The sequence below is a fragment of the Primulina tabacum genome, chromosome 1 (assembly GCF_025594145.1).
Source record: "Primulina tabacum isolate GXHZ01 chromosome 1, ASM2559414v2, whole genome shotgun sequence".
Classification (NCBI taxonomy): Eukaryota; Viridiplantae; Streptophyta; class Magnoliopsida; order Lamiales; family Gesneriaceae; genus Primulina; species Primulina tabacum.
Window position 1 is genome coordinate 37952108 of NC_134550.1, and position 27773 is coordinate 37979880.

A 27773-nucleotide genomic window follows, 5' to 3' on the forward strand; every position below is an offset into this window, starting at 1 on the left:
AATATGTGAAGTAAATCGTGGATCACGATCTGATACGATAGACTTCGGCACACCGTGCAATCGGACTACCTCTCAGACATAGATTTCTGCCATCTGATCATATCTGTACGTCATTCTGTACGGAATAAAGCATGCTGATTTGGTCAATCTGTCAATTACAACCGAAATCGCATCACAGCCTTGGGAAGAACGTGGTAGTTTTGTGACGAAATCCATGGAAATGTGATCCCATTTCCATTCTGGAATGGATAAACTCTGTAGTAAACCCCCGGGTTTCTTCCTTTCTGCTTTCACCTGTTGGCAATTAAAACATCTGGACACGAATTCTGCAATGTCTGATTTCATCTGTTTCCACCAAAACTATTTTTTCAGATCATTGTACATCTTTCTGCCACCAGGATGAATGCTAAACCGACTACAGTGTGCTTCAGTCAAAATCTGTTCTTTCAAGTCTGAAATATCTGGCACTACTAGACGGTTATTCACATATAACACAAGATCACGAACCTGATATTCAGATTGATGCCCTGATCTGACCATCTCAATCGACTTCTGAATATTTTGATCACTTGTCTGTGCTTCTTTAATTCTCAATATCAACTCGGGTTCGACTTGAACAGCATATAATTGTATTGGTCTATGATCTGTCTCAAATACCATCCCAGATAAACAACAATCTTCTATCAAATTTGAAACGCCAATAGTCGATAAAGATAAAGAACATACCTTACGACTTAATGCATCAGTTGGTGCATTGGACTTTCCTGGGTAGTATTTGATTTCACAATCAAAATCCTTCAATAAATAAAGCCATCTACGCTGTCTCATATTCAACTCAGACTGTGAAAAAAGATATTTCAGGCTTTTATGGTCCGAATAAATCTCAAACTTCTCACCGTAAAGGTAATGTCGCCATATCATCTCCGGATATGATATGACCCAAAAATACAACCTGTCTCAACCAGAATTCACATTTCAACAGTTTTGCATATAATTTCTCAGCTCTTAAAACTTCGCAACACAGTTCTCAAATGCTCGGCATGCTCAATCATATTCTTTGAGTATATCAAAATATCATCGATAAAAATAATCACGAAATCATCGAGATACCTCTGAAACACACGGTTCATCAGACCCATAAATACCGCTGGAGCATTCGTCAAACCAAATGGCATGACAATAAATTCATAGTGTCCATACCTGGTTCTAAATGCTGTCTTTGGGATGTCCGAATCTCTGACTCGCAACTGATGATATCCAGATCTCAGGTCGATCTTCGAATAAACATAAAAACCCTGCAACTGATCAAATAAATCATCTATACGAGGCAGAAGGTATTTGTTCTTTACCGTCGCTTTGTTTAGTTGTCTGTAATCAATGCAGAGCCTCATGGAACCGTCTTTCTTTCGTACAAATAGTAACGGAGCGCCCCAAGGAGAAACACTCGGTCTGATATATCCCTTGGCCAAAAGATCTTCTAACTGGGTCTTTAATTCTTTTAGTTCTATCGGCGCCATTCGGTACGGAGCTCTGGATATAGGAACGGTACCTGGTATGAGATCAATACTGAAATCTATCTCTCGAGCTGGAGGTAACCCTGGAATCTCATCCGGAAAAACCTCAGCGAACTCACACACCACTGGCAAATCTGCCAATGAGGGGCTCGATTTCAGCACATCTACTGAATATACTAGAAATCCCTCCGCTCCCTTCTGTAGTAATCGAATCATAGCTAACCCTGATATCAAAGGAATCCGAGATCTGGAACCCTTACCGTAGAATTTCCACTCCTCAGTCATCTCCGGTCTGAATCTGACAATATTGTGAAAACAGTCTACAGTAGCTCTGTACTTGGTTAACATATCAATGCCGATAATACAGTCAAAATCAGACAACCCAAGTACAATGCAATCTAGCTCAATCTCATTACCCTCGAACTGTAGCATACAATTTCTAGCAGAAGTCACTGATATCAAACCACTTCCTAAAGGCGAAGAAACAGATACTACAGTAGATAATGACTCGACAGGCAATGCATGTATCAATGCAAATCGTTCAGCTATAAATGTATGGGATGCCCCAGTATCTATTAATACATGAGCAGGGTAACCACAAAGGAAACAGTTACATGCAATAACATCATCCGGTGCGTCCTGAGCCTGTTCTGCAGTCAGTGCACACACACGGGCCTGCTGTCTCGGAGGTTGGATCGCCGTCTGGCTTCCTCCTAGCCTTGATTGGGACTGTGCAGGTGCAGGCTGAAAAAAATGTACAGAAGATGCCTGTCTCTCCGTCTGAGCTACTGAACCTGATGATCCCACACTCTGAGATCGCTGTGCACCTCTCTGTGGGCAGACTTTAGCGAAATGTCCTGGTTGTTTGCAAACGTTACATCTACCAGCCACTCCTTGGCACTGTTATGTGGGATGCCTTCCACCGCAAGTAGTACAATACACACCGGTGTAACCCAAGCTAGGACCACTCGGTCTCGGGCCACTGGAACTAGATGAATTGCTGCTCGATTTCTTGAATTGCTTCCCTCTGGCTTTCAACCAATCTTTTTTACCACTACTGCTACCACCACACTCAAATATAGGAGGACGGGGTGAAAACTGTGTAGTAGGCTATGGAGGTCTCGGATTCTGAACAATATACGATGCTCCTCGCTGCTTTATCAAGCCAGTTTCAGCACCTTTTTGCCCTATTCAAAGCATCAACAAAGTTGTTGGGTCGTTCCGTATTCACTAATGTAAAAATGTCTGGATTTAAGCCGTTGATAAACTGATCTGCAACAGCTTCATCATTCCTGCCACGTGTGGAGCAAAACATATCAATGTGGAGAATTTCGCAACATACTCTTCAATGTTCAATTGCCCTTGCCTCAAGTTTGCAAATTCCGCCCCTTTGTCCTTCCGGTAAGACACTGGAAAGAAACGTTGATAGAACTAACTTTTAAAAACTTTCCAAGTAATTTCTGTACCTCATTGTTCCAATGCTCTCCTAGTTGTAATACACCAATTTTTTGCAACTTCTTGTAATTGATACCCTATAAGTTTCACTCTTCGTTCATCTAAGTAGTCAAGGGAATCAAACAACATCTCGATATCGTCTAACCAGCTTTCACAATCAACAGAATTCTCGGTGCCTTTCAGTGTCGGTGGTCTGAATGACTGAAACCGTTTCAGCAATGTTTCCATTGGTGTAGCCGTCACATCCATAGGATCATTGGATGTACTGCCCTGTTCTGGCACTCTGACTGCTGCTCTTCGTGGAGGTATATCTGATTATCAAAAGGATTAGTTCTCAACTATATGCAGTCTGTCTTAGTCCTCCTCTGATCATCTTACCTCTGATTCAGAATCGGTTCTGATTCATTCTTTACAAGTACAATTGCAATCAACAAAATAAATCAAGCAACCATGTACTTTCAAAGCAATAAAACATGCCTTCATGCTAGCATAGAACATACGTATAATAACAATACAATATTCTCATTCTAGTATCAATAAGTAAATAAGGAAAAGACTCAATCTACCCCACTCACCCTCTTTTACCTCAGGCTAAAGAACCTAATGCTCTGATACCACCTGTTGTGGAGACCCGGGTGCTAAATCATTTTCTTTAATCATTGGGATTAATTATATCAGTTGTGTATGCTAAAAAAATTTTTTCTTATATATATATACATCATAGCATTACTAGCCTAAATATATACAAGCATACAACAAGTTGAAGTTCTTATTATACAAGATCAAATGTAAAGTCTACAACAAATGATCCACTTGCAATTTTATTCTATTTACAAACCGTCTAACTTGTGTTTGTTTCCCATCATTACACATCTAGAATTAAACCACCAGTTCCATATCTAAGCCCGGATCACCACGCTAATCATCACTCGTTCAAGCTCTTCTCGGTACTGATCATGTCCCACTTGTTGCCATGCACACATACAAACACGACAACAGCCGGAAACTCCGGTGAAAATAAATCCCAGTATAAAACATGTATACATGCAATGCATAAGATCATATACAAAACATAAACCATGTATCAAGATCATGAATTATGATTTTATGACACATTAGTGAATACAGACAAAACTCTTGACTCAACTCATATCTAAGTCTAGGGATCCCGGTGTGAATAAGACGTAACAAGTCTCCCACCTACTCTCCCAATCGGGGTGGCCATACGTCTTATTCCTAGACTTCGGTCCTCTCTGTATCGAACGTCTACAATAGGAATCGATCTTCTCCTATGCAATTCGATACCACTGAACATCTAGTAACTTGGCTGCTCTGCCAAGGACTCATCTATCTCAAATGCATTTCTATAATTCAATAGACAAAATGTAAACATCTCAAAACATAAACAATCTAGTATGATGGTTTAGGGAAACATCATGTGAAAGCCCGAAAATCCTTGCTTGAAAATTTTGAGGAAAATTTAAAAGTTTCTTTTTAAAGAACTTAAATTGCCTCATTCATAAAATCAACTGATGAATCAAGTTCAATGTTTAAAAATATAGCAGCGGAAGAAAATAAAGTTTGTAAAAAAATAACAATTTAAGAATATTCAACAACGGATAAAAATGTTTGCATAAAATGGTAACATGCTGCAAATGAGGTCCTCGGGTGCCACTACTGCCGACCCAAGCTGGCTCACTGGTCCCTGCCCTCGGCCCCATGCTCATCAGTACCTACAACAATCAAGTCTAGTGAACCTAAAGACTCAGCATGCAAATATCGTTGGTAACGAGTAAATACTAAAGTAAAATTTGCATGGGATAAAATATCATGTCATGAGGCATACTGAAAATGACTTGCACTGAGCAATATAATACGTGCATTACTGAATTAAATATCATAGTAAAAATGTTTGCTCCTTGGAGCCCTGTACTGAAATGACTGGTAATAATTTTCTGTTGAGATTATGGTCTACGCCTGTGGCCCCTGCACTGAACTGAACTGATCGGTAACTGGCTACCGGGGAGTATCAAACTGAACTGACTGACCGGTCACTGGCGACCGGGTGGTACCAAACTGAACTGATCGGTCACTGGCGACCGTGTAACATAATGCTCCCATAATAGTGAATTGACCACAAGCAATATCGCATAAATCTCAAAAATAAGTATTTTCTATTTTCATGCACGTAATATAATTAAATGGCATAATGAAAATATCCTGTATATTTTACCAACTGGATTGGATCGCTCCCAGGCTCGCTGCAACCTAAATATGCCATGAAAAATATGCAATAGCTTATACTTGACCAAACTATGCAATTAAGTTTGAAAATGCGACAATTGCGTCTAACGACTTCGTATTTAATCATGACTCCGAACCAACCCGAACCAACACTGAACCGACGTATAGTCATGATTAAAATACGCTTAAAATTATGAACTAATGCTCCTAAAATGATGAGGGTCGAAATCTAGTTGAAATGGAGGCCAAAACAAGAAACGCTCTTTCGAGAGTCAATTTGGCACATCGCACCGTAAATTCTCGTACGACCTCAAAAATGATCCGAATCACGAACGGTCAAAAACACGACCTTCCTAACTCGATGAGGCACTGTTCAGTCCAAGGACATAGGCTAAAAGCCAACCAAGAACTCAAACGAGCCTCCGAACCGTCACAGCAAGTTGCTGTCAAATTCCAGCAGCAGCAACTTCACTTGCATCGCGTCGTTTGCGAGACTTTTGGCCATTGGGGCTTGAACCACCGACCATATCCTCTCAAAAACATCCCAAGGAATGATTTGAACCATGGCTAAGGGCCCTAGGCCAGCCAAGATTCGCCTCATTCCAGTAACCAACCGAAAGTTCCTACCCGAGAACAAATTCTGCACGTCGGGCTCTTGTTCTTGTTTTTGCTGTCACGGATCGCTCCGGTGGTCATTTGATTGACCACACGATCTAGACATCCAGTGGTAGGGTATGAACCGTGGCTAAGGGCCATAGGCCAACCAAGATCCACACCCATACCCAAAACTCGAACACACACATGCTGTCAAAAACCGAAGGGGCCGAGAGGGGAGGGGCTGTTCTTGCATTTGATTTAAAAACCGGCGCACCATGGACCAAGCCACCAAAAGGGCAACTTATTCACGTCTTAGACATGCTAGGGAAGTGATCCAACCATGGCTATGGGCCTTGTGGCAGCCATGATCAGATCCATTTCCATTATGACAGCAAACTGAATTTTCGAACACAATTCTGCACCTATGGGGAGCTTGCAGTGATTTCGTTTTTCCAGCAAGCATGGGGACTGAATGAATGGACCAACATGGTCCTAATGCATCCTATTACATGTCTAGGAGCCGCCTTGGGAGCCTGGAGTCGAACCATAACCTGTAGCAACTGAAACAAGAGAAAACCATGAAGAGCATCATGAAAGTCGAAAAATTCTGCACATGCATTTCGAAAATGTAAATTTCGGTTTTCTTGTATAAAAATCATGTAAAAGTGATGTTTAAAATAATAGTAGGACTTGATTGAGGTTTGAAAGAAATCTAGACATGCCTTGGTTTTCGTTTGAATGAAAAACGAAAGAATACGACGACTCGGCGCGGAGGAGGTGGAGTGATTTTCTTTCCTTTTCTTTTCTCTCTTGTTCTAGGCTATGAGGGTCACGATTTTTAATCTGAAATGGCTGCTGTTTTCGGTGATGGAGGAGGGGATTAAGTTGTTGGGGGAGTGAGGGGAGATCCCATAATAAAGAGATACAAAGGGGTGACCAAGTCTACCATTATTTGAATTTTGAAATGTTGTTTGCTATCAAATGAATTGTTGGAGGGATTGGATGGGGTGGCCGATTATCCTTCATGATAACTAGACTAGGATAATACTAATTGGTTAATTAAATGGTGCTAAAAAAAAGATTGAAGAATTATCCTACTTAATTAAATATAAAGAAAGGATTAAAGGTAATGAGTTGGCAAAGGAGTTGTCTAGACATAGGGTGGCCGAAAATCTCACTAATAAATGGAGGGGAAATGTTTTCTAGCTAGTAAATTTATAACCCTTAAAAGCCTCACTAATCCCCTGAATAATTTAGTGAATAAATCCCTTAATTAATGGAACTCAAATGAATTTATTTCCTACTCACCTCAAGTAATTAAAATAAATCCTCGACCTCCTTTTTAACTTAAATCAACTTACTTGCTAGCTAAATTAAGTCCTGAAAATATTTTCTAAATCTTAAATTGTATCTCTAAACTCCAACTCCAGTCCGGTCTCACTGAAATAACTGAAAGAATAAAATTAAACTGCTGGCTAAAATAATTAACTTCAAAGAAAAGCATTTAAATATTCATGCAATGAAGTCAATTTAATTTAAAATACTAGAATTATGCATGGCTTATACGTAGTCTAAGTTACGGGTTCTACAATCCTTCCCCCCTTATAGAAATTTCGTCCTCGAAATTAGAACTCACCGAATAATTCTGGGTACCGACTCCTCATTTCTGGCTCAGACTCCCATGTGCTTCCTCCTCTGAATGATTGAGCCATTTGACTTTGACTCGCTTAACCAACTTGTTCCGAAGTTTCTTCTCCTGACGGTCTAGGATCTGCACTGGTCTCTCCTCATAAGACAGGTTCGGGGTAAGCTGCAACGGCTCAAAGTTCAGCACATGCGAAGGATTCGCCATGTACTTTCTAAGCATGGAGACGTGGAACACATTGTGTACTCCGGCCAGATTCGGCGGAAGAGCAACACGATAAGCTAGCGTCCCAACTCTGTCAAGGATCTCAAAGGGTCCAATGAATCTCGGACTGAGCTTCCCTTTCTTCCCAAATCTCATGACACCCTTCATAGGTGCCACTTTCACAAAAACATGATCGCCCACTGCAAACTCTAATTCTCTCCTCCGCTGATCGGCATAACTCTTCTGTCGACTCTGAGCACTCCTCATCCTATCACGGATCTTGACTACTACATCTGCTGCCTGCTGAACAATCTTTGGACCCAACTCTGCTCTCTCTCCTACTTCATCCCAATGAACAGGAGATCTGCACTTGCGGCCATACAGTGCTTCATACGGAGCCATACCAATAGAAGACTGGAAGCTGTTGTTATAGGTGAACTCAACCAATGGTAACTTTGACTCCCAACTCCCGGAGAAATCAATGACGCAAGCACGGAGAAGATCCTCTAAGATCTGAATAACTCTCTCTGACTTCCCATCTGTCTGCGGATGGAAAGCTGTGCTAAACAGCAACTTCATACCCATAGTCGAATGCAAACTCTTCCAAAACGAGGAAGTAAATCTGGGATCTCTGTCAGATACGATAGAAACTGGGACACCATGAAGTCGGACTATCTCTCGGATATACAACTCCGCATACTGTACCATGGTGAAAGTCGTCTTAATAGGCAAGAAGTGCGCTGATTTGGTAAGACGATCTACAATCACCCAGATAGCATTCGATCCTCTGGCTGACCTCGGCAATCCGGTCACAAAGTCCATGGTAACATTCATTCTCACACTTCCACTCGGGAATAGGGAGAGGCTTGAGCAAACCTGCTGGTCTCTGATGCTCCGCCTTCACTAACTGGCAAGTCAGACACTTGGATACAAAACGTCTGATGTCTCTCTTCATCCCTGGCCACCAATACAACAACTGTAGATCTTTGTACATCTTCGTACTCCCCGGGTGAATGGAGTACGGGGACATGTGGGCCTCTGATAGAATATCTTCTCGGATAGTATCACTGCTAGGAACCCACATCCTGTCTCGGTATCTCACTATACCGTCGCTGACTGTATACAAGACACTGCCCTTGGCTTCATCCCTCAGCTTCCATTGTGCCAACTGCTCATCTGCGGCCTGACCACTGCGAATACGGTCAATAAAAGAAGACTGAATCGTCAAAGTAGATAGACGGGGAACTCTATCTCGAGGATATGACTCTAGATCAAACTTCTGCATCTCAAGCTGAAGAGGTTTCTGAATCGTCAAATGAGCCATCACTGCGACTTTTCTGCTCAATGCAACTGCAATTACATTAGCTTTACCCGGGTGGTAGCTAATGTCACAATCGTAGTCTTTCACAAGCTCCAACCAACGCCTCTGACGCATGTTCAGCTCCTTCTGCGTAAAGAAATACTTGAGGCTCTTGTGGTCGGTAAAGATCTGGCACTTCTCTCCATACAGATAATGCCTCCAAATCTTCAAGGCAAAAACTACGGCCGCCAACTCTAGATCATGAGTAGGGTAATTCTTCTCGTGGATTTTCAGCTGTCGAGAAGCATACGCTATCACTCTCCCATGCTGCATCAAAACTGCGCCTAAACCGAGGCTTCGAAGCATCCGTATAAAGGACAAACTCGCCGGGCCCTGATGGCATGGCTAAAACTGGTGCTGAGATGAGAGCTTGCTTCAAAGTATCGAAGCTCTTCTGACACTCCTCGCTCCACACGAATTTAGCATTTTTCTTGGTCAGTGATGTGAGTGGAACGGCAATAGAGGAGAATCCCTGAATGAAATTCCGGTAATATCCTGCTAGCCCAATAAAACTGCGGATCTCGGATGCATTCTGAGGCACAACCCAATCTCTGACTGCTGCAACTTTTGCTGGGTCTACCTCAATACCACTGCTAGAAACGATGTGGCCTATGAACGCCACATTCTCTAACCAGAATTCGCACTTGCTGAACTTCGCAAACAACTTATGCTTCTGCAAGGTCTGCAACACTGTGGTCAGATGTCGGCTGTGATCCTCCTGATTCTTGGAGTAGACGAGAATGTCGTCTATGAATACTATCACAAACTGGTCAAGATACGGCTAAAATACGCGATTCATGAGATCCATGAAGATCGCTGGCGCATTCGCCAGACCGAACGGCATCACAAGGAACTCGTAGTGGCCATAACGAGTCCTAAAAGAAGTCTTGGAAACATCAGCATCTCTCACCCTCAACTGGTGATAACCAGAGCACAGATCAATCTTGGAGAAAATCGAAGCTCCCTGCAACTGGTCAAACAGATCCTCAATCCTCGGAAGTGGGTATTTATTCTTCACTGTAACCCTGTTCAACTCCCGATAGCCAATAAAAAGTCTCATAGAGCCATCCTTCTTCTTAACAAACAAGACTGGCGCGCCCCAAGGTGAGAAGCTAGGGAGAATGAACTCCTTGTCCAGAAGTTCCTGTATCTGCTTCTTAAGCTCTGCCATCTCTGTCGGTGCTAGTCGGTACGGCGCTTTGGATATCGGAGCCGTACCTGGCATAAGCTCAATGGAAAACTCCACCTCTATCTCGGGTGGCATACCAGAGACGTCTTCGGGAAAAACGTCTAAGAAATCTCTGACAATCGGAACATCTGAGGCTGACTGGCTGGGTTCCTCAGGGACAGATAAAAAGGTCGCTAGAAATGCCCGACACCCTCTATGCATGAGCTTCCTGGCCTGAACATAAGGAATAATGCGCGGTAAAGGAAAGTACATGTCCGAATCAAATAAGAACTGCTCCATTCCAGGCGGTCGGACAAGAACAGATCTCCGCTGGAAGTCTATCAACACTCTGTTCCTCAATAGCCAGTCCATCCCTAGGATGATGTCAAATTCTGGCATCGGTAGCACAATCAGATCCGCATAAACAAGATTACCGTGCAGCTCAAGGTCTATATCTCGGATAACATTGGTAGCTGCCATCGCCTCGCCTGACGGCAACACTACTGAAAAGGCTATATCTAGCCCAATGGTCTTGATCTTGAGAAAGTTTGCAAAGACCTCCGAAATAAACGAGTGAGTGGCCCCTGAATCTATCAAGGCCTTGGTGGCGGAACCAGATATAAAAATTCTCCCTGAAAGATCGGAACTCTAAGTTGGATCCAATAGCTACAAGAACCAAACTTATAGACATGCAAAGGCCAGAGTTCTTCTAACTTAAATCCCCAAAATACTACTGAGTAGAGCATGCAATCCTATCACAGTTCTAAGTTCAATCTTAATCCCTATCCCCAAAACACGGAAATTCAAATAATAACTTAAAGCTTAAAGGTACCTGTCAACAACATAATCTCCGGGTTTGTTTCCGTGGCATGGAGAGCAAAAACTCTGCCTTGGGTAGGCAGATTCCTCTGAGGGCACTGCAGCAACATGTGGTCTGGACTGCCACACTTAAAACACTTTCCTGAGCCAGACATACATGCTCCCGGATGGCGGCGTGAGCACTTGGGACAGACTGGGTGCTCATAAGTCCTCGGGGCTGGGCGTCCCCGCTGCTGCTGCTGCTGGCCTCTGTTTCTAGGCGGTCCGTGAAATGCCTCTTGTTCTGCTGCTGATGATGATGAGGAGGAGGGCGGTGTGGTACCTGGACTGGGCGCTTGCCCTGGCGATCCCTCTCGATATCCCGCAGATCCTGCTCTGCGGCTAGGGCTTTGGAGACAGCAATCTCATAAGTAGCAGGGTCAGACACCCTAACATCCCGGCGCAAGATTGGCCGTAGACCCACCAGGAAATGCATCAACTTGGCTTTGGCATCATTCGCGATCAGGGGCACAAAATGACAGCCCCTCTCGAACTTACGGATGAACTCTGTAACCGTCATATCTCCCTGTCTCAGGCTCATGAACTCGGTGGTCAACCTGGTGCGAATATTTGGAGTAGAAAACCTCCGTGAAGCGTGTCCATGACAGTGTAGCCAAGGTCAGGGCTACTGACGCTCCTTCCCACCATAAGCGGGCATCTCCACTGAACAGATAGGTGGCACAACGGACTCTGTCTGCATCTCCCAGCTCCATGAACTTGAAGATAACCTCGAGGGATTTGATCCATCCCTCGGCAATCATGGGGTCAGACGTCCCAGAAAACTCCTTCGGGCGCATCTTCATAAACCTCTCATAAACAGCCTCGGGCCCTGTCGGCCTGGCTGCGGCTGCGGCATTTTTCCCCGCAAACTGTGCGAAGAACTGCGTCATCCCAGCTAGCATCTGGGCATTCATATCCGGCGGAGGAGGAGGAGGAGGAGGTGGTAGAGGTCCCTGCCTCTCTTGTCTCTGATCATCACCGTCCTCGCGACGGTGCTCGCCACCACCTCTCGGGCGTCTGACTTGAAGTCTAGGGGGCATACTGTTCCAAACATAATCCATACGTAACTAACATGCATAATTCCATAATTTATTTTAAATGAACACTGAAATACTGAAAATCTGATCGAAACTATTTCATGGCAGCATGCTGTCAAAATAATTCATGCTTTAAATAAAATGCTGAAATGTAAAACTTACAAACCGAAGACGTGGCTTCGTGAGCTTCTCGTGGTCAGTAGTAGTGTAACCCTTTACAAGAACATAGGCTCTGATACGAACTGTGAAAGCCCGAAAATCCTTGCTTGAAAATTTTGAGGAAAATTTAAAAGTTTCTTTTTAAAGAACTTAAATTGCCTCATTCATAAAATCAACTGATGAATCAAGTTCAATGTTTAGAAATATGGCAGCGGAAGAAAATAAAGTTTGCAAAAAAATAACAATTTAAGAATATTCAACAACGGATAAAAATGTTTGCATAAAATGGTAACATGCTGCAAATGAGGTCCTCGGGTGCCACTACTGCCGACCCAAGCTGGCTCACTGGTCCCCGCCCTCGGCTCCATGCTCATCAGTACCTACAACAATCAAGTCTAGTGAACCTAAAGACTCAGCATGCAAATATCGTAGGTAACGAGTAAATACTAAAGTAAAATTTGCATGGGATAAAATATCATGTCATGAGGCATACTGAAAATGACTTGCACTGAGCAATATAATACGTGCATTATTGAATTAAATATCATAGTAAAAATGTTTGCTCCTTGGAGCCCTGTAATGAAATGACTGGTAATAATTTTCTGTTGAGATTATGGTCAACGCCTGTGGCCCCTGCACTGAACTGAACTGATCGGTAACTGGCTACCGGGGAGTATCAAACTGAACTGACTGACCGGTCACTGGCGACCGGGTGGTACCAAACTGAACTGATTGGTCACTGGCGACCGTGTAACATAATGCTCCCATAATAGTGAATTGACCACAAGCAATATCGCATAAATCTCAAAAATAAGTATTTTCTATTTTCATGCACGTAATATAATTAAATGGCATAATGAAAATATCCTGTATATTTTACCAACTGTATTGGATCGCTCCCATGCTCGCTGCAACCTAAATATGCCATGAAAAATATGCAATAGCTTATACTTGACCAAACTATGCAATTAAGTTTGAAAATGCGACAATTACGTCTAACGACTTCGTATTTAATCATGACTCCGAACCAACCCGAACCAACACTGAACCGACGTATAGTCATGATTAAAATACGCTTAAAATTATGAACTAATGCTCCTAAAATGATGAGGGTCGAAATCTAGTTGAAATGGAGGCCAAAACAAGAAACGCTCTTTCGAGAGTCAATTTGGCACATCGCACCGTAAATTCTCGTACGACCTCAAAAATGATCCGAATCACAAACGGTCAAAAACACGACCTTTCTAACTCGATGAGGCACTGTGCAGTCCAAGGACATAGGCTAAAAGCCAACCAAGAACTCAAACAAGCCTCCGAACCGTCACAGCAAGTTGCTGTCAAATTCCAGCAGCAGCAACTTCACTTGCATCGCGTCGTTTGCAAGACTTTTGGCCATTGGGGCTTGAACCACCGACCATATCCTCTCAAAAACATCCCAAGGAATGATTTGAACCATGGCTAAGGGCCCTAAGCCAGCCAAGATTCGCCTCATTCCAGTAACCAACCGAAAGTTCCTACCCGAGAACAAATTCTGCACGTCGGGCTCTTGTTCTTGTTTTTGCTGTCACGGATCGCTCCGGTGGTCATTTGATTGACCATGACATGATCTAGACATCCAGTGGTAGGGTATGAACCGTGGCTAAGGGCCATTGGCCAACCAAGATCCACACCCATACACAAAACTCGAACACACACATGCTGTCAAAAACCGAAGGGGCCGAGAGGGGAGGGGCTGTTCTTGCATTTGATTTAAAAACCGGCGCACCATGGACCAAGCCACCAAAAGGGCAACTTAGTTACGTCTTAGACATGCTAGGGAAGTTATCCAACCATGGCTATGGGCCTTGTGGCAGCCATGATCAGATCCATTTCCATTATGACAGCAAACTGAATTTTCGAACACAATTCTGCACCTATGGGGAGCTTGCAGTGATTTCGTTTTTCCAGCAAGCATGGGGACTGAATGAATGGACCAACATGGTCCTAATGCATCCTATTACATGTCTAGGAGCCGCCTTGGGAGCCTGGAGTCGAACCATAACCTGTAGCAACTGAAACAAGAGAAAACCATGAAGAGCATCATGAAAGTCGAAAAATTCTGCACATGCATTTCGAAAATGCTCGATGTAAATTTCGGTTTTCTTGTATAAAAATCATGTAAAAGTGATGTTTAAAATAATAGTAGGACTTGATTGAGGTTTGAAAGAAATCTAGACATGCCTTGGTTTTTGTTTGAATGAAAAACGAAAGAATACGACGACTCGGCGCGGAGGAGGTGGAGTGATTTTCTTTCCTTTTCTTTTCTCTCTTGTTCTAGGCTATGAGGGTCACGATTTTTAATCTGAAATGGCTGCTGTTTTCGGTGATGGAGGAGGGGATTAAGTTGTTGGGGGAGTGAGGGGAGATCCCATAATAAAGAGATACAAAGGGGTGACCAAGTCTACCATTATTTGAATTTTGAAATGTTGTTTGCTATCAAATGAATTGTTGGAGGGATTGGATGGGGTGGCCGATTATCCTTCATGATAACTAGACTAGGATAATACTAATTGGTTAATTAAATGGTGCTAAAAAACAGATTGAAGAATTATCCTACTTAATTAAATATAAAGAAAGGATTAAAGGTAATGAGTTGGCAAAAGAGTTGTCTAGACATAGGGTGGCCGAAAATCTCACTAATAAATGGAGGGGAAATGTTTTCTAGCTAGTAAATTTATAACCCTTAAAAGCCTCACTAATCCCCTGAATAATTTAGTGAATAAATCCCTTAATTAATTGAACTCAAATGAATTTATTTCCTACTCACCTCAAGTAATTAAAATAAATCATCGACCTCCTTTTTAACATAAATAAACTTACTTGCTAGCTAAATTAAGTCCTGAAAATATTTTCTAAATCTTAAATTGTATCTCTAAACTCCAACTCCAGTCCGGCCTCACTGAAATAACTGAAAGAATAAAATTAAACTGCTGACTAAAATAATTAACTTCAAAGAAAGGCATTTAAATATTCATGCAATGAAGTCAATTTAATTTAAAATACTAGAATTATGCATGGCTTATACGTAGTCTAAGTTACGGGTTCTACACTCCAGTCCAATCTGACTCGAGTCGTATTTCCCGGTTCAACATTGATTTATACATTTCTTTGTTTGGTGTTTGGTTGGATGAAATCAATCCCAATCTTCAAAACCTTCAATACAAATCTGAAATACATGTATAATATGCACTATATCAATCTCCAACTCAACGTAAGAATATCAACACGCAATCTCGATACATTTCGACGGCATGACAGCGAAATCTTGATATACCGGCAATATAAATCCAATACTGCCCATCTCAATAACTTATAATCACTTAACATATCATGTCAATACCAAATCTGTACATTCTACCTCACACATAGCATGAAAAATCGACAACAATAGCATATGATAGCATTTCTTCGATCCGGTTTAAATTCTACTTATCTCAACATATCAAGAACACATCCTATAGCTCAAAATCTGATTTCCCCAACATAATATTCAAATTCAAGCAAGAACATAACAAAACTTACATCCTTTACAAGCTAGTGACAAGAGGATCACAAATCTGAGCTTGGATCGATAATTGAACGGTCGGATTTCACAAAATCACCAATCTAAAATATGGAAGCTTGGGAATTCTTAATACTCTCGGTTCCTTCCTCTGGAAATTTGAATGAAGGAATTAGAAGTGTTGATATATATATCTTGCATGTAAGGGGCAAATGGCTTCACCCTAACACAACACGTCTCGCGCATATGCGCGACTATCCTCGGCGTATATGTGCGAGACACTATGTCTCGGCGCGTGTAAGTCTCGGCAGCTCCCGCATATGCGCGCCCTCATTCGGCGCTTATGCGCGAGGTCCTTCACAATTTTTCACAACTCTCGGGTACCCTCGCGCACATGCGTTGATCCATGTCGCGCAAATGCGCGAGGTGCTCTGCCTGCCTCGCGCATATGCGCCCTGCCCGGTCGCGCATATGCGCGAGGTGTTCTGTCCTCGCACATAATTCGGTCTTCTTTTCGTCTATCCCGGTCTGATCCGTTTCATCTATAATCACCTCAATTTATCCACAATTCATTTCAGATTACGATAATCAAATTCTCGGGCCTTACAACTAGTTGATGAGTCAAATAATGTTAAAATGTGTACAGTGGAAGCTGAATCATTAGGTGGGGAATAAATGCCTAATTTTTCTATTATGGAGGAGGAGAATAGGCAAGAAGAAACTTTGTTGCGCACATCATTTGAGGAAAAACATATTTCTTTTGATCAATTGAAATTTATTGCATTAGTGGAAAAAAATGTGATATGGTCGAAAGAAAGAATGAACCAAAAAGTGAGGTGGTCATAGAAATAAAAGAAAAAGATGAAAATGAAAAAGAAAAAGAGGCCAAAGAAAAGAAAGATAAAAATAAATTAAAGGCTCAAAGGAGTGAAAAGAGTGAGGTAGATAGTTATTTAATTTTGTATAAACCCCTTAAAATATCCTTGTCCAAAGAGGTTTATTATCACTGTGATGATATCGCCGGTTCAATCCCGAGCATTGTTATTTCACATTTGCAGGATTATGGAGATGACATGATGAGGAGGCAATCAAGAACTGATGGTGGAGGAAGGAAATGTGTTGGTCAACATGACGTTGGAGGCAATCAAGGTGAGGTAAGGTTAGTTGCCAACACAACAACCATGAGGTATGACTTTCGATCTTATCCTTATTCTTTGAGGTATCGTTTTCCAAAGCTTGGAGAACGTGTTGCAAATTTGGGGGTTAAGGGGCCGGATGTAAATTTATCCTTATTCATTGATTGTTATGGATTTGAGACCTAGATGAATTGCAAGTATCTATTGTGAATTTTGATTTCTCACGAGTTATTAAAATAGGAGGGATGTCGTAGTGACAATGATTTGTATGCATTAGACTTAAATCTAAGTGTTGTGTTAAGGGATTGCGTGAATGGTACATTTGGAATGTTATATTGGCATGATTATTATTTGTTTAGTTATAGTGGTGAAAAGACCATGAACGAGTAGAAGAATTTCTATGTTCATGATGAATATATTTTTAAGGAGATTAAATTGTTCATGTTATGTTCATTTTATGAATTAGTCGCTAGTGAGGCTTATTGTTGTGATTTCATCATGCATGAATAAAATTCATGATTATATGTGTTGGTTGCATATGAAGAGGTATGTTAAGTGGGTAGTCAAGTGTGCATTGGGTATAGGGAAATGGCATCTAAGCTAGATTCTTATGTGTTGCATCAATTATATCTTATTCCTAGTAGACTATGGTCGTACATTTGTATGGATTTTATTATGTTGCTAACTAGGTCTAAGAATTAGAGGAATTTAATTTTCGTGATGCTTAATGAAATTTTATTAATGTCATTTTGTATCATTTATTATTTATCGTATTGAGCAATGTGTGAATACATAGGAAAGGCGACAGTGAAGTTGGGATTTCCAGTGCTCATGGAGAGAGCAAATGATAACACCTACAAAATTGAGCTTAAAGGTAAGTATGTTGATAATATAATCCTTGTTATTACTAACTTGCTTCGTTTTTGTGTAGGTAGACAAGATTTGAGGACAAATCTTTTTGAAGAAGGCCAGGTTGATATGAATCTGGGCTAGGCATGGCGTGCAAATGGTTGGAAGAAGATTTAAGAAGCATCGTTGTCTCGGAATTTCAAGCTCAATAATGATGAATCAAGCATATTCAAGCGAGTGGTGTAGTTCAACAAAGAATATAATGAAGAAGTCCCGAGAAATCAAGCATGTGAGTGCACAATGGCCAGAGAGAATAGTGGTTGGCACGCACCGGTGCAACAAGACGCGCAGCCATGTGCGCACAGGGCAGAACAGCGCGCGGCACCGCGCCAAAAGTGGCGCAGCCGCACGCACGTCTCTGGCCAAGGACAAAACGCCACGCGCCCCTGCGCGTGATCCTGCTAACCAGCGCACGCCGCAGCACAGTTTTTTTCCTAGGAACCCTAGAATGCGTTTTTGGTTGTAATTTTTATATATAAACGAATTTTATCATTGTATGAGGAATGAACTTGAGTTTTATAAAATATTTTTGAGTTTTCTATCAAACTTTTCAAGGCTTTTGCTTTGTTCTTAAAAAGCAAACTTATCAAATATTTCATCTTTGTGGCGTTTGTCAATTGTTTTCGTACGGATTGTCAAAGACGAGTTCTTTGAAGGTTCGTCTGAAATTCGATTGTTGAGATTTTTGTCAATTTTTTTCGTACGGATTTCATCATGGAGGTTCGTCTGAAATTATTTCATTTGAAATTCGATTGTAACCTTATATCTTAAATTTCTAATGGTTGTGGCCTCACACAATTTGGATCAATATCCAAATAATTATGCAGAAAATCGTAAGAACTGACATATTTTCATCTCATTTCCTGCATTTCTATACCAACTTCCATTACACTACTTTATCTACATATCTTACTATCACTATTTAGACATATATTCATTCTCAATACGTCATGGAAAATATATAAATCATATACATCAAACAACACGTGAAACATAATGAGTTAAATAATCACATACTATATTATATAAACGCATTATTAATCATTTGTACGAGTAACAGGGCATTACAATTCTCCCATCCTTCAAAGTATTCCTTCCTCGAAATTTGACGTACCATATAGTTCAGGATATCTCTCTTGAATTTTATCTTCTCGCTCCCAAGTTGCTTCTTCGATTGCATGATTGCGCCATAATAGTTTCACTAAGGGTATTTCCTTGCCTCGTAACACTTTTGATTTCCTATCTAAGATTTGGACCGGCCGTTCTTTATACGAGAGATTCGATGCAAGCTCCAATGGTTTGTAATGAAGAACGTGAGATGGATTGGCCAAATACTTCCGTAGAAAGGAAACATGAAACACGTTATGAACATTTGACAAATTTGGTGGTAAAGCTCTGTCTCCTATTCTGTCCAAGATTTCAAATGGACCGATATATCTTGGACTTAATTTTCCCTTCTTACCGAAACGTAAAATGCTCTTCAATGGTGATATTTTTACAAATACATGGTCACCAACATGAAATTCCAATGGATGACGTCGCACATTAGCATAACTTTTTTGTCAGCTCGGGGCAGTGTGCATTCTTTCTCTGATCTTGGTTACAAATTCTGATGTTTGTTGCACCAATTCAGGGCCTAATAACTTTCCTTCTCCTACTTCATCCCAATGTACTGGAGATCAAAATTTTCTACCATATAATGAAGTATAAGGTGCCATTCCAATAGTTGACTGAGTGCCATTCCTATAGTTGATTGATAACTATTGTTATATGTAAACTCAGCCAACGGTAGTTTACTATCCCAATTGCCTGGAAAGTCAATAGTAAAAGCCTTCAACATATCTTCTAAGATCTGATTTACTCTTTCTGATTGTTCATCGGTTTGAGGGTGGAATGCTGTACTAAATGCTAATCGAGTTCCCATAGCATGATGTAAACTTTTCCAAAACGCAGACGTAAATTTGGGATCTCTATCAGATACAATGGACACTGGGATGCCATGAAGCCTTACTATCTCTTTGATGTATTCTTCAGCTTATTGATTCATCGTGTAGGTGGTCTTCACTGGAAGAAAGTGAGCTGATTTTGTGAGTCGATCAATAATAACCCATATAGCATTGAATCCACTTTGTGTTCTTGGTAAAAAAAGTATGAAATCCATTGTAATATGTTCCCATTTCCACTCAGGAATGGGTAATGGTTTCAATAGTCTTGCTGGTCTTTGATGTTCAATTTTGACCTGTTGGCAAGTGAGACATTGTGCAACAAATTGAGCAATGTCCTTCTTCATACCTGGCCACCAAAATAATGGTTTTAAATCTTTGTACTTTTTTGTGCCTCCTGGATGAATCGAATAAGCTGTAGCATGAGCATCTATAAGAATGTCGGTTTTTAGCATTCCTTGTTTTGGCACACACAATCTACCTCGATATGTCCACATTCCTTCTCCATTCCATTTAAAGTTCAAAATTTTTTTCCTCATCTCGCTGTCTGAGTTGTTGTAATTCATTATATGCACTTTGTTTGGCCTTGATTCTGTCTGCAAGTGTTGGTCAAACCATGAGGGATGATAACCGGATTGCAGCCCCCTTTGGAATAATGTCAATTTGCAAGTTCTGTAAATCCCATAAGACTTGTTCTTGTACTTGCACTGCGGCAATAGAACTGGATTTTCGACTTAACACATCTGCAACAACATTGGCTTTACCTGGATGATAATTAATAACACAATCATAATCCTTCACTAATTCGAACCAACGTCGTTGTTGCATATTAAGTTCTTTTTGCGTGAAGAAATATTTCAAATTGTGGTCAATGTAAATTTCACACTGCTCACCATTCAGTTAATGACGCCATATTTTCAACGCAAATACCACTGCTGCCATTTTTAAATCATGTGTAGGATAGTTATTTTCATATTCCTTCAATTGTCTTGATGCATAAGCAATCACTTTCCCATGCTGCATTAAGACTGCACCTTGCCATGTTTTGACACTTCACTGTACATTACAAATCCTCCCGGTCCTTCTGGAATCGCAAGAACTGGTGCTGATGTCAATTTTGTCTTTAGCTCTTGGAAACTGCGATCACATGCTTCATTCCATACAAATTTCACATCTTTTCTTGTCAAAGCAGTTAAGGGCAATGATATTTTTGAGAATCCTGCTATAAAACGACGGTAATAACCAGACAACCCAAGAAAACTGCGTACTTCAGCAATAGTAGTTGGTCGTGGCCAGTTATTAACAGCTTCAATCTTGCTAGGATCAACTGAAACGCCTTCTTTGGATATGATATGGCCCAAGAATGCTACCTGTTCAAGCCAAAATTCACATTTCTTCCATTTGGAATATAAATGTTTATCCTTCAAAGTTTGAAAAACTAGTTTCAGATGTTCACGATGTTCCTCTGCAATTCGTGAGTAAATGAGAATATCATCTATAAATACAATCACGAACTTGTCTAAAAATGGCTTGAAAATTCTGTTCCTTAAATCCATAAAAGTAGCTGGTGCATTCGTTAGTCCAAATGGAATTACAAGAAATTCATAATGCCCATACCTGGTTCGGAATACAGTCTTTGAGATATCATATGATTTTACTTCGAGAAGATAGCAGCTCTTTTTAATTGATCAAAAAAATCATCAATTCCAAGGAGGGGATATCTGTTTTTGATTGTCACTTTGTTCAACTCTCTATAATCAATATGTTGACGAAGGGTATCGTCTTTTTTCACAAACAAAACGGGTGCACCCCACGGTGAAAAGCTCGGTCAAATAAACCATTTATCAAGTAACTCATATAACTGTTCTTTCAATTCTTTCATCTCTGTAAGAGATAATCGATAAGGAGCTTTCGAGATCGTATGGGTTCCTGCTATAACATCAATCAAAAATTCGATCTCTCTATTTGGGGGTAAGCTTGTTATATCATCGGGAAATACATCTGAAAATTCACAAACAACATTTGTATCTTTTAACTCACGAACATGTGGAACAATGATCAGAACATATGCTAAATATCCTTGACACATCTTCTGTAGTAATTTAAATTCCTTCATACAAGAGATTATCGGAAGAGGTAAGGATATATCTGCACTTGTTACTGTGAATGGTTTAGCTCCTTCTGGCGCAAACTTGATCATTTTCATACCACAGTTAATCGTAACTCTATACTTCGAGAGCCAATCCATTCCCAGTATCACATCAAAATCTGTCATTTTCAGCACTATCAAGTCGGCATACATCTCCCAGCCTTGGACATATATTGGACACACTCGTACAATCTGATCTGTCTATAATTCTTTCCCGGAAGGTAAATCTATGGAGAGTTGTGTCTCTATTGTACTTGCTGTAATGCCCAGTCTCCATACAAACGACTCTGAAATAAAGGAATGCATGGCCTCTGAATCTAGTAAAACAATTGCAGTGATATCAGAAATCAAGAACATACAAGTAATCATCGATGTATCTGCATCTACTTCCTCTTTGGTCATCGAGAATAGACGTCCATGTACTTTCTCAAAACTCCCTAGACAATTTCTGGCGAGATGCCCTGACTTTTTGCTACGATAACAAATATTGGTACCTTGCATACATTCCTCACCATGGGTTTTGCTAAATTTAGGACAAGGTGGTATGTCATGTTCCTTACGTGGAGGAGGACCCTTGCCACGGGATTCCTCTGGTAGAGTACCTTTGCTATCGGTTCTTTTGCCTTGTCCTGTTCCTTGGCTCTTTTGAAAATACTGATGCCTTTGTTGTTTGTTGCCTGTCTCTGTCAATGTCTTGTTCATCCTATTATGCCATAAGTGCTCTTTCCACTATCTCCCCGTATGTAACAACTTTCGACATTTGTGCATCTCTTTTAATTTCAGAGAGAAGTCCCCTCATGAAGTGTTCGCCCTTACTTGTGTCATCCTGTGCAATATATGGTACATATTGAACTCTAGTCTTGAATTCTTGTATATATTCATTCAGTCATTGACATGGTTCCTTGCTTCAAATTGAGGAAATCACTGGCTTTCTTGGCTCGTACATCTTTACTAAAATATTTTTTGTAAAACGTGGACTTAAATGTATCCCATGTCAATGGTCTCGCGGGTAATGCCACTTTTGCACTCTCCCACCATATTCTTGCATGTTTCGTTAACAAAAAGATGGCACAAGTTACTTTGTCAGTATCTTCCATATGGAGGTAGGATAAGATGGACTCCAATGACTTAATCCATTCTTCTGCTACTGCCGGGTCGGTGCTTCCCATGAATTCAGGAGGATTCAGACGTCGAAAATGATCATATACATCTGTTTGAAAATGCCCTTGTCTGGGTAGCATGGCTTGTGCTTGTGCCTGCTCGTGTGTTGTCCGCTGCATTTCAAGTAATTGTTGTATCTGCTCCCCATGGTATTTCGCTTGTTGTTGGAGCAGCTGAGCAAAATCGTCTATAGGTCGTGACCACTGCCTTTACCTTCTACTGCTGGGGCCTTGCCCTTAGATGACTCTCCCTCATGCACCTTGCGTTTAGGTGGCATTGTCTTTTATCCTACATGTAGGTCACATAGAAGCACATAACTTAGCATAAACTATGGGATACAAAGATACTTATTTGCCGAGTTCCCTATGTATGGATGAAGTGCAGTGTCTTCCCTCTCGAAGAACCGTGGGATCTGATACCATATGATGTGTAACACCCTTCTTCTATACCTATAATCAAAATAGGGTTTGATAATATCCTTTATCATGAATTAATTCAAATAAGAGTATCAATTTGATGGTTTATAAAAATTTTGACGTGGTGTCCCTACATTTTGTATAAGCCAACAATCCCAGCAACAATATCTATACATACATATAATCATACTCAAACATACACCGTATCATTATACATATAGTCATAAACGTCGTGAAACTTGTTTCAAACTCTGACATAAAATCCACTATAATACATATGTGGAAGCTATACAACATAATACATATGCAGAAGCTATACAATAAGACGTCAGGTTCTTGTCGAGGTAAGGCACGTCACAAACATCCACTGGCTAACCGACATCCTATGTATCCTCATTACCTGATCCTGTAATACATGAGCTAGGTGAGTTTATAAAACTCAATAAGTAGGCACTTATACGTATCAATATGCATAGAAAGAGCATACATATCAAGTCATGGTCAACAATGAAATTTTAAACCATGTCATACCATAGCATATATTCATGTTCATTTTTATACTTGAGCCTCATTAGTTGACCTGTACTACTGTGCTTGCTTTATTATATAGCTACTACTGTGTTGGACGTCAGGAAGCACATTTGACAACCCCACGCCCCATGAACATATATTGACCAATAGGTTTGGTGGACTTAAAACCACCCATGATGTCAACAAGCTGATATATCTTATAAAAATCAGTCATTTTCCTTTTCTTTCATGTTCATGTTAATGACATAACACCCATCTTAAATATTCATGAATGTCTTTCATATTTAATACATAACAATGGAATATTGTGCTATGTTTTCATCAATAAACACACTAACAATGTACATATAGCAATAATCAATGGGAAGCATTTGAAATACATATTATTACTCATGCATTACTTCAAGAACATGCGAACTTACTGTCCAAGCGTACGAATACTGGTTTGAGATGATGTTTCTCGATCATATGCTGTCAAATATTTCAACAACCCAATCACTATGTTTATACTAGGTGAAAGTCAACCCTACATATATAACAATCAAAAGAGATGAAAATATACACCCCTAGGATGTTATTGTGATGGAGAACTAAATTCTAACTTCAAAATGATGAAGAAGAGGAAGAAAATATCACTTGGAGGAAGAATTCTTGGTTTTATTCCGAGTTCTTGCTGCTAAAGAAGTTGAGGAAATGATGTAGATGTCCAAAAGTTCGAAGTTTATCCTTTAATACACTCACCGGCGCTTAGGCGGTAATATTCTACCTCTCGGGCGTGGAACATTCTGCAAACATACTGAATTTTTGGTGCAGGCGCGCTCGGGCAGAAGGCAGTGAGATCTTACTGCTCAGGCGCCGAACTTTCTGGCCTGCACACTGTTTCGTCAAAGCTCGCTCCTGAAACGTCTCTTCCTTTCGTAATCTAAAAAAGTGGTAAACATAAAAATTGTAGCCCTATCTCTTGGTTTGCATCTCCAATTGGTTTAATGTCATTTGAAGGCCTGAGTCAAACGTTATGCTCAATACACAAAAATGTTTCGTTGTAGGAATGACGATACACACGACACACCTCGGGGCGCTTTTGGCTTGTTTCCACAATGATTTGGACAAAACCCAAAACATGAAAGTTGTAACCTTATATCTTAACTTTCTAATGGTTGTAGCCTCACACAATTTTGATCAATATCCAAAAAATTATCCTAAAATCCGTAATAACTGTCATATTTTCATCTCTTACTGTCATATTTTCATCTCATTTCCTGCATTTCTATACCAACTTCCATTACACTACTTTATCTACACATATTACTATCACTATTTAGACATATATTCATTCTCAATACGCCATGGACAATATATAAATCATATTCAATCTCACTATCGATACCTCAGTCAAAACGTGAAACATAATAAGTTAAATAACCACATATTAAATTACATAAACACATTATTAATCATTTGTACAAGTAACCCATTATTAATCATTTGTACAAGTAACCGTGTATTATATTATTAGTACGTAACTACTTAGCACAACTGATCTCTACAAGATCGAATAATACAATAGTGGGTGTTTGTGCTTTTAAGCTCAAGATATAGCCTGAAAGCTATGAATATATATATTAATCGTGAGATTTTGAGATATTTTGAACTGAAAGAATATGCACAAAGTTTTTCTTGATAAATTGATTGCTCTATTTCAGAATTACTCTTGTTTAGCTGATCTTCTCGACTATTTATAGGCTTTGCTTCAAACGGTAACAATAAATCTATTTGAATCTTTATATCTGTTGTATAGCCACATCAACATTCTTATGACAATCGTACACTGTGGCTTTTCTGATATGCGGTGTTCCCACTATGAGTTGCAGTTTGCTCTCGTACAATTGTCGGTTGATAGCTACGTTCCTTAACTGATGATGTGTCAAATTGCTTTATCAGTTGACAAAGCCGATAGGATTAACTGATTGCTCTCAACTGATTGGAGTTTAACTGATCATCCAGTTTACTACGTAGTTCAGTTAGCTTATTTCAGTTGCCTTTGATTATATACACACTAATCCTCAGTTCGGGCAACTATCAGCTTACGAGTTTTTAGTTCAGTTACTCTCAGTATTCTTGATCAGTTGTTCATCCTTTTCATGCTCAATTTGTCAAACTCCGAAATTTAGTTTCCAAAATTTTTTCCCTTTTAGGTGTTTTACAAAACTTAGAATATATGAACTGATCAAACTTAACTCTTCATAGATAAAATAATATTTTATTGACAACTCTTTCAATGTATAGATTCGTACAAAGAATGAAAGAATAAAAGAATCTTATACTGACTAAAAATCCTCAAAATCTGCCAAATTTCTCAACTGAATAAGAAGACTGTCTTCTAACTGATATGGATTTCTTTAATGCATAGTTCGTTTATCGGCTGGTCCATGATCAGTCAGTTGACTAGGTCTTTTCTTGGATATATTCTACTGTTCTTCTACCTCTTCCCCTTCTTTGTCAAACTCACCAACCCTGCTGGATAAGCACGAACTCTGCTTTTATCATAATTATTGACCTATTCAGACTAAATGTTGGAGTTCCATTTTCTCGCATAGACGAAAATTTAAAAAATAATTAGTTTCGACGTTCGAAATTTTTTTTAAGAATCATAACAATTTAAACATTCATAAAGTATTTAAAACTATTACATATGCGTATTTAACGCTGATTCCAAACTATTTCAGATTTTAAGTAGATATAGTCTTTTTTCTATATCATTACGAACGATTTCTCTCTTTTGATCATCTAATCAGGTCCACGATCAGAGATTGGTATTTTATTTAGATCGGTTAGAGTGTTAAAGAAACTTTACGTTGAGACTCGATCCGACGATGCGGTGTCGGTTGTGCTGGTTCGGCCGAGACTTCTGTTTCACAATCAATATTGCCGAAGATTTTGTGATTTTTTCAATCAAAGAATGTCCCAATTTTTTTTATTCTTTATTGAAGAATTGATCAAATGTTCTACTCTTAATTTTTTAATTTTAGCTGAGAGATTATTTTATTCACCTATCAAAATAGGCTAAGAGTTCTTCTTTTCAATTCACAATTTGGCCGAGAGCCGCTTATTAAAAATCAAGAATCGAGTTGGCTAATTTTTGCAAGTGGGGAGAGAGGAGAAAAATGTAGACTTGATAACATAACTTAACAAATACACAATTATCACAACAAGAAAATTCGAGTTAAATACAATTTCACTATCCTCTTAAGATTCTCATATTATAAGGATTCTTTATTTCATTATTCAAAATTCTCATTTGATATACATCATGTAAAATCAAATCTTAATAATTAATAATATACATATTATATAAATATATATTAATATATCTATAAATACATACACACATATGTATATATATAAACATATATGCTAAATTAAATAATAATTATTTAAAAAATTTAATTAATTGTTAATCAATTTTAAACCCTTCTAGAATATTTAATGATAATGATGTACATAGTAGTCACCACTACCAACATTATTATTTAATTAGTAGATTCTAAATTGGCTAAATAAATAATTGTGAACTTGTTATAACCCCGATCGAAGATTAGACAACACTGATGTCCCGAGGATACAAATCTTGTTCATATAAGGAAAATTGAAAATTTCGAATATCAAAATTTCCACTATTCCATTTTTTGCAGCTGTCAGTTCTGTGAACTTTTTCAGCAAAACAGACAGTTTGCCTCTTCTTATTT

General features: G+C 39.7%; 1 pseudogene; it reads left to right on the forward strand.

Moving 5' to 3' along the window:
* The window catches only part of LOC142508934 (receptor-like protein EIX2), a 60524-nt pseudogene extending 40472 nt beyond the window's left edge, over nt 1-20052 (forward strand).
* Nucleotides 20053-27773: the final 7721 nt, after the last annotated feature.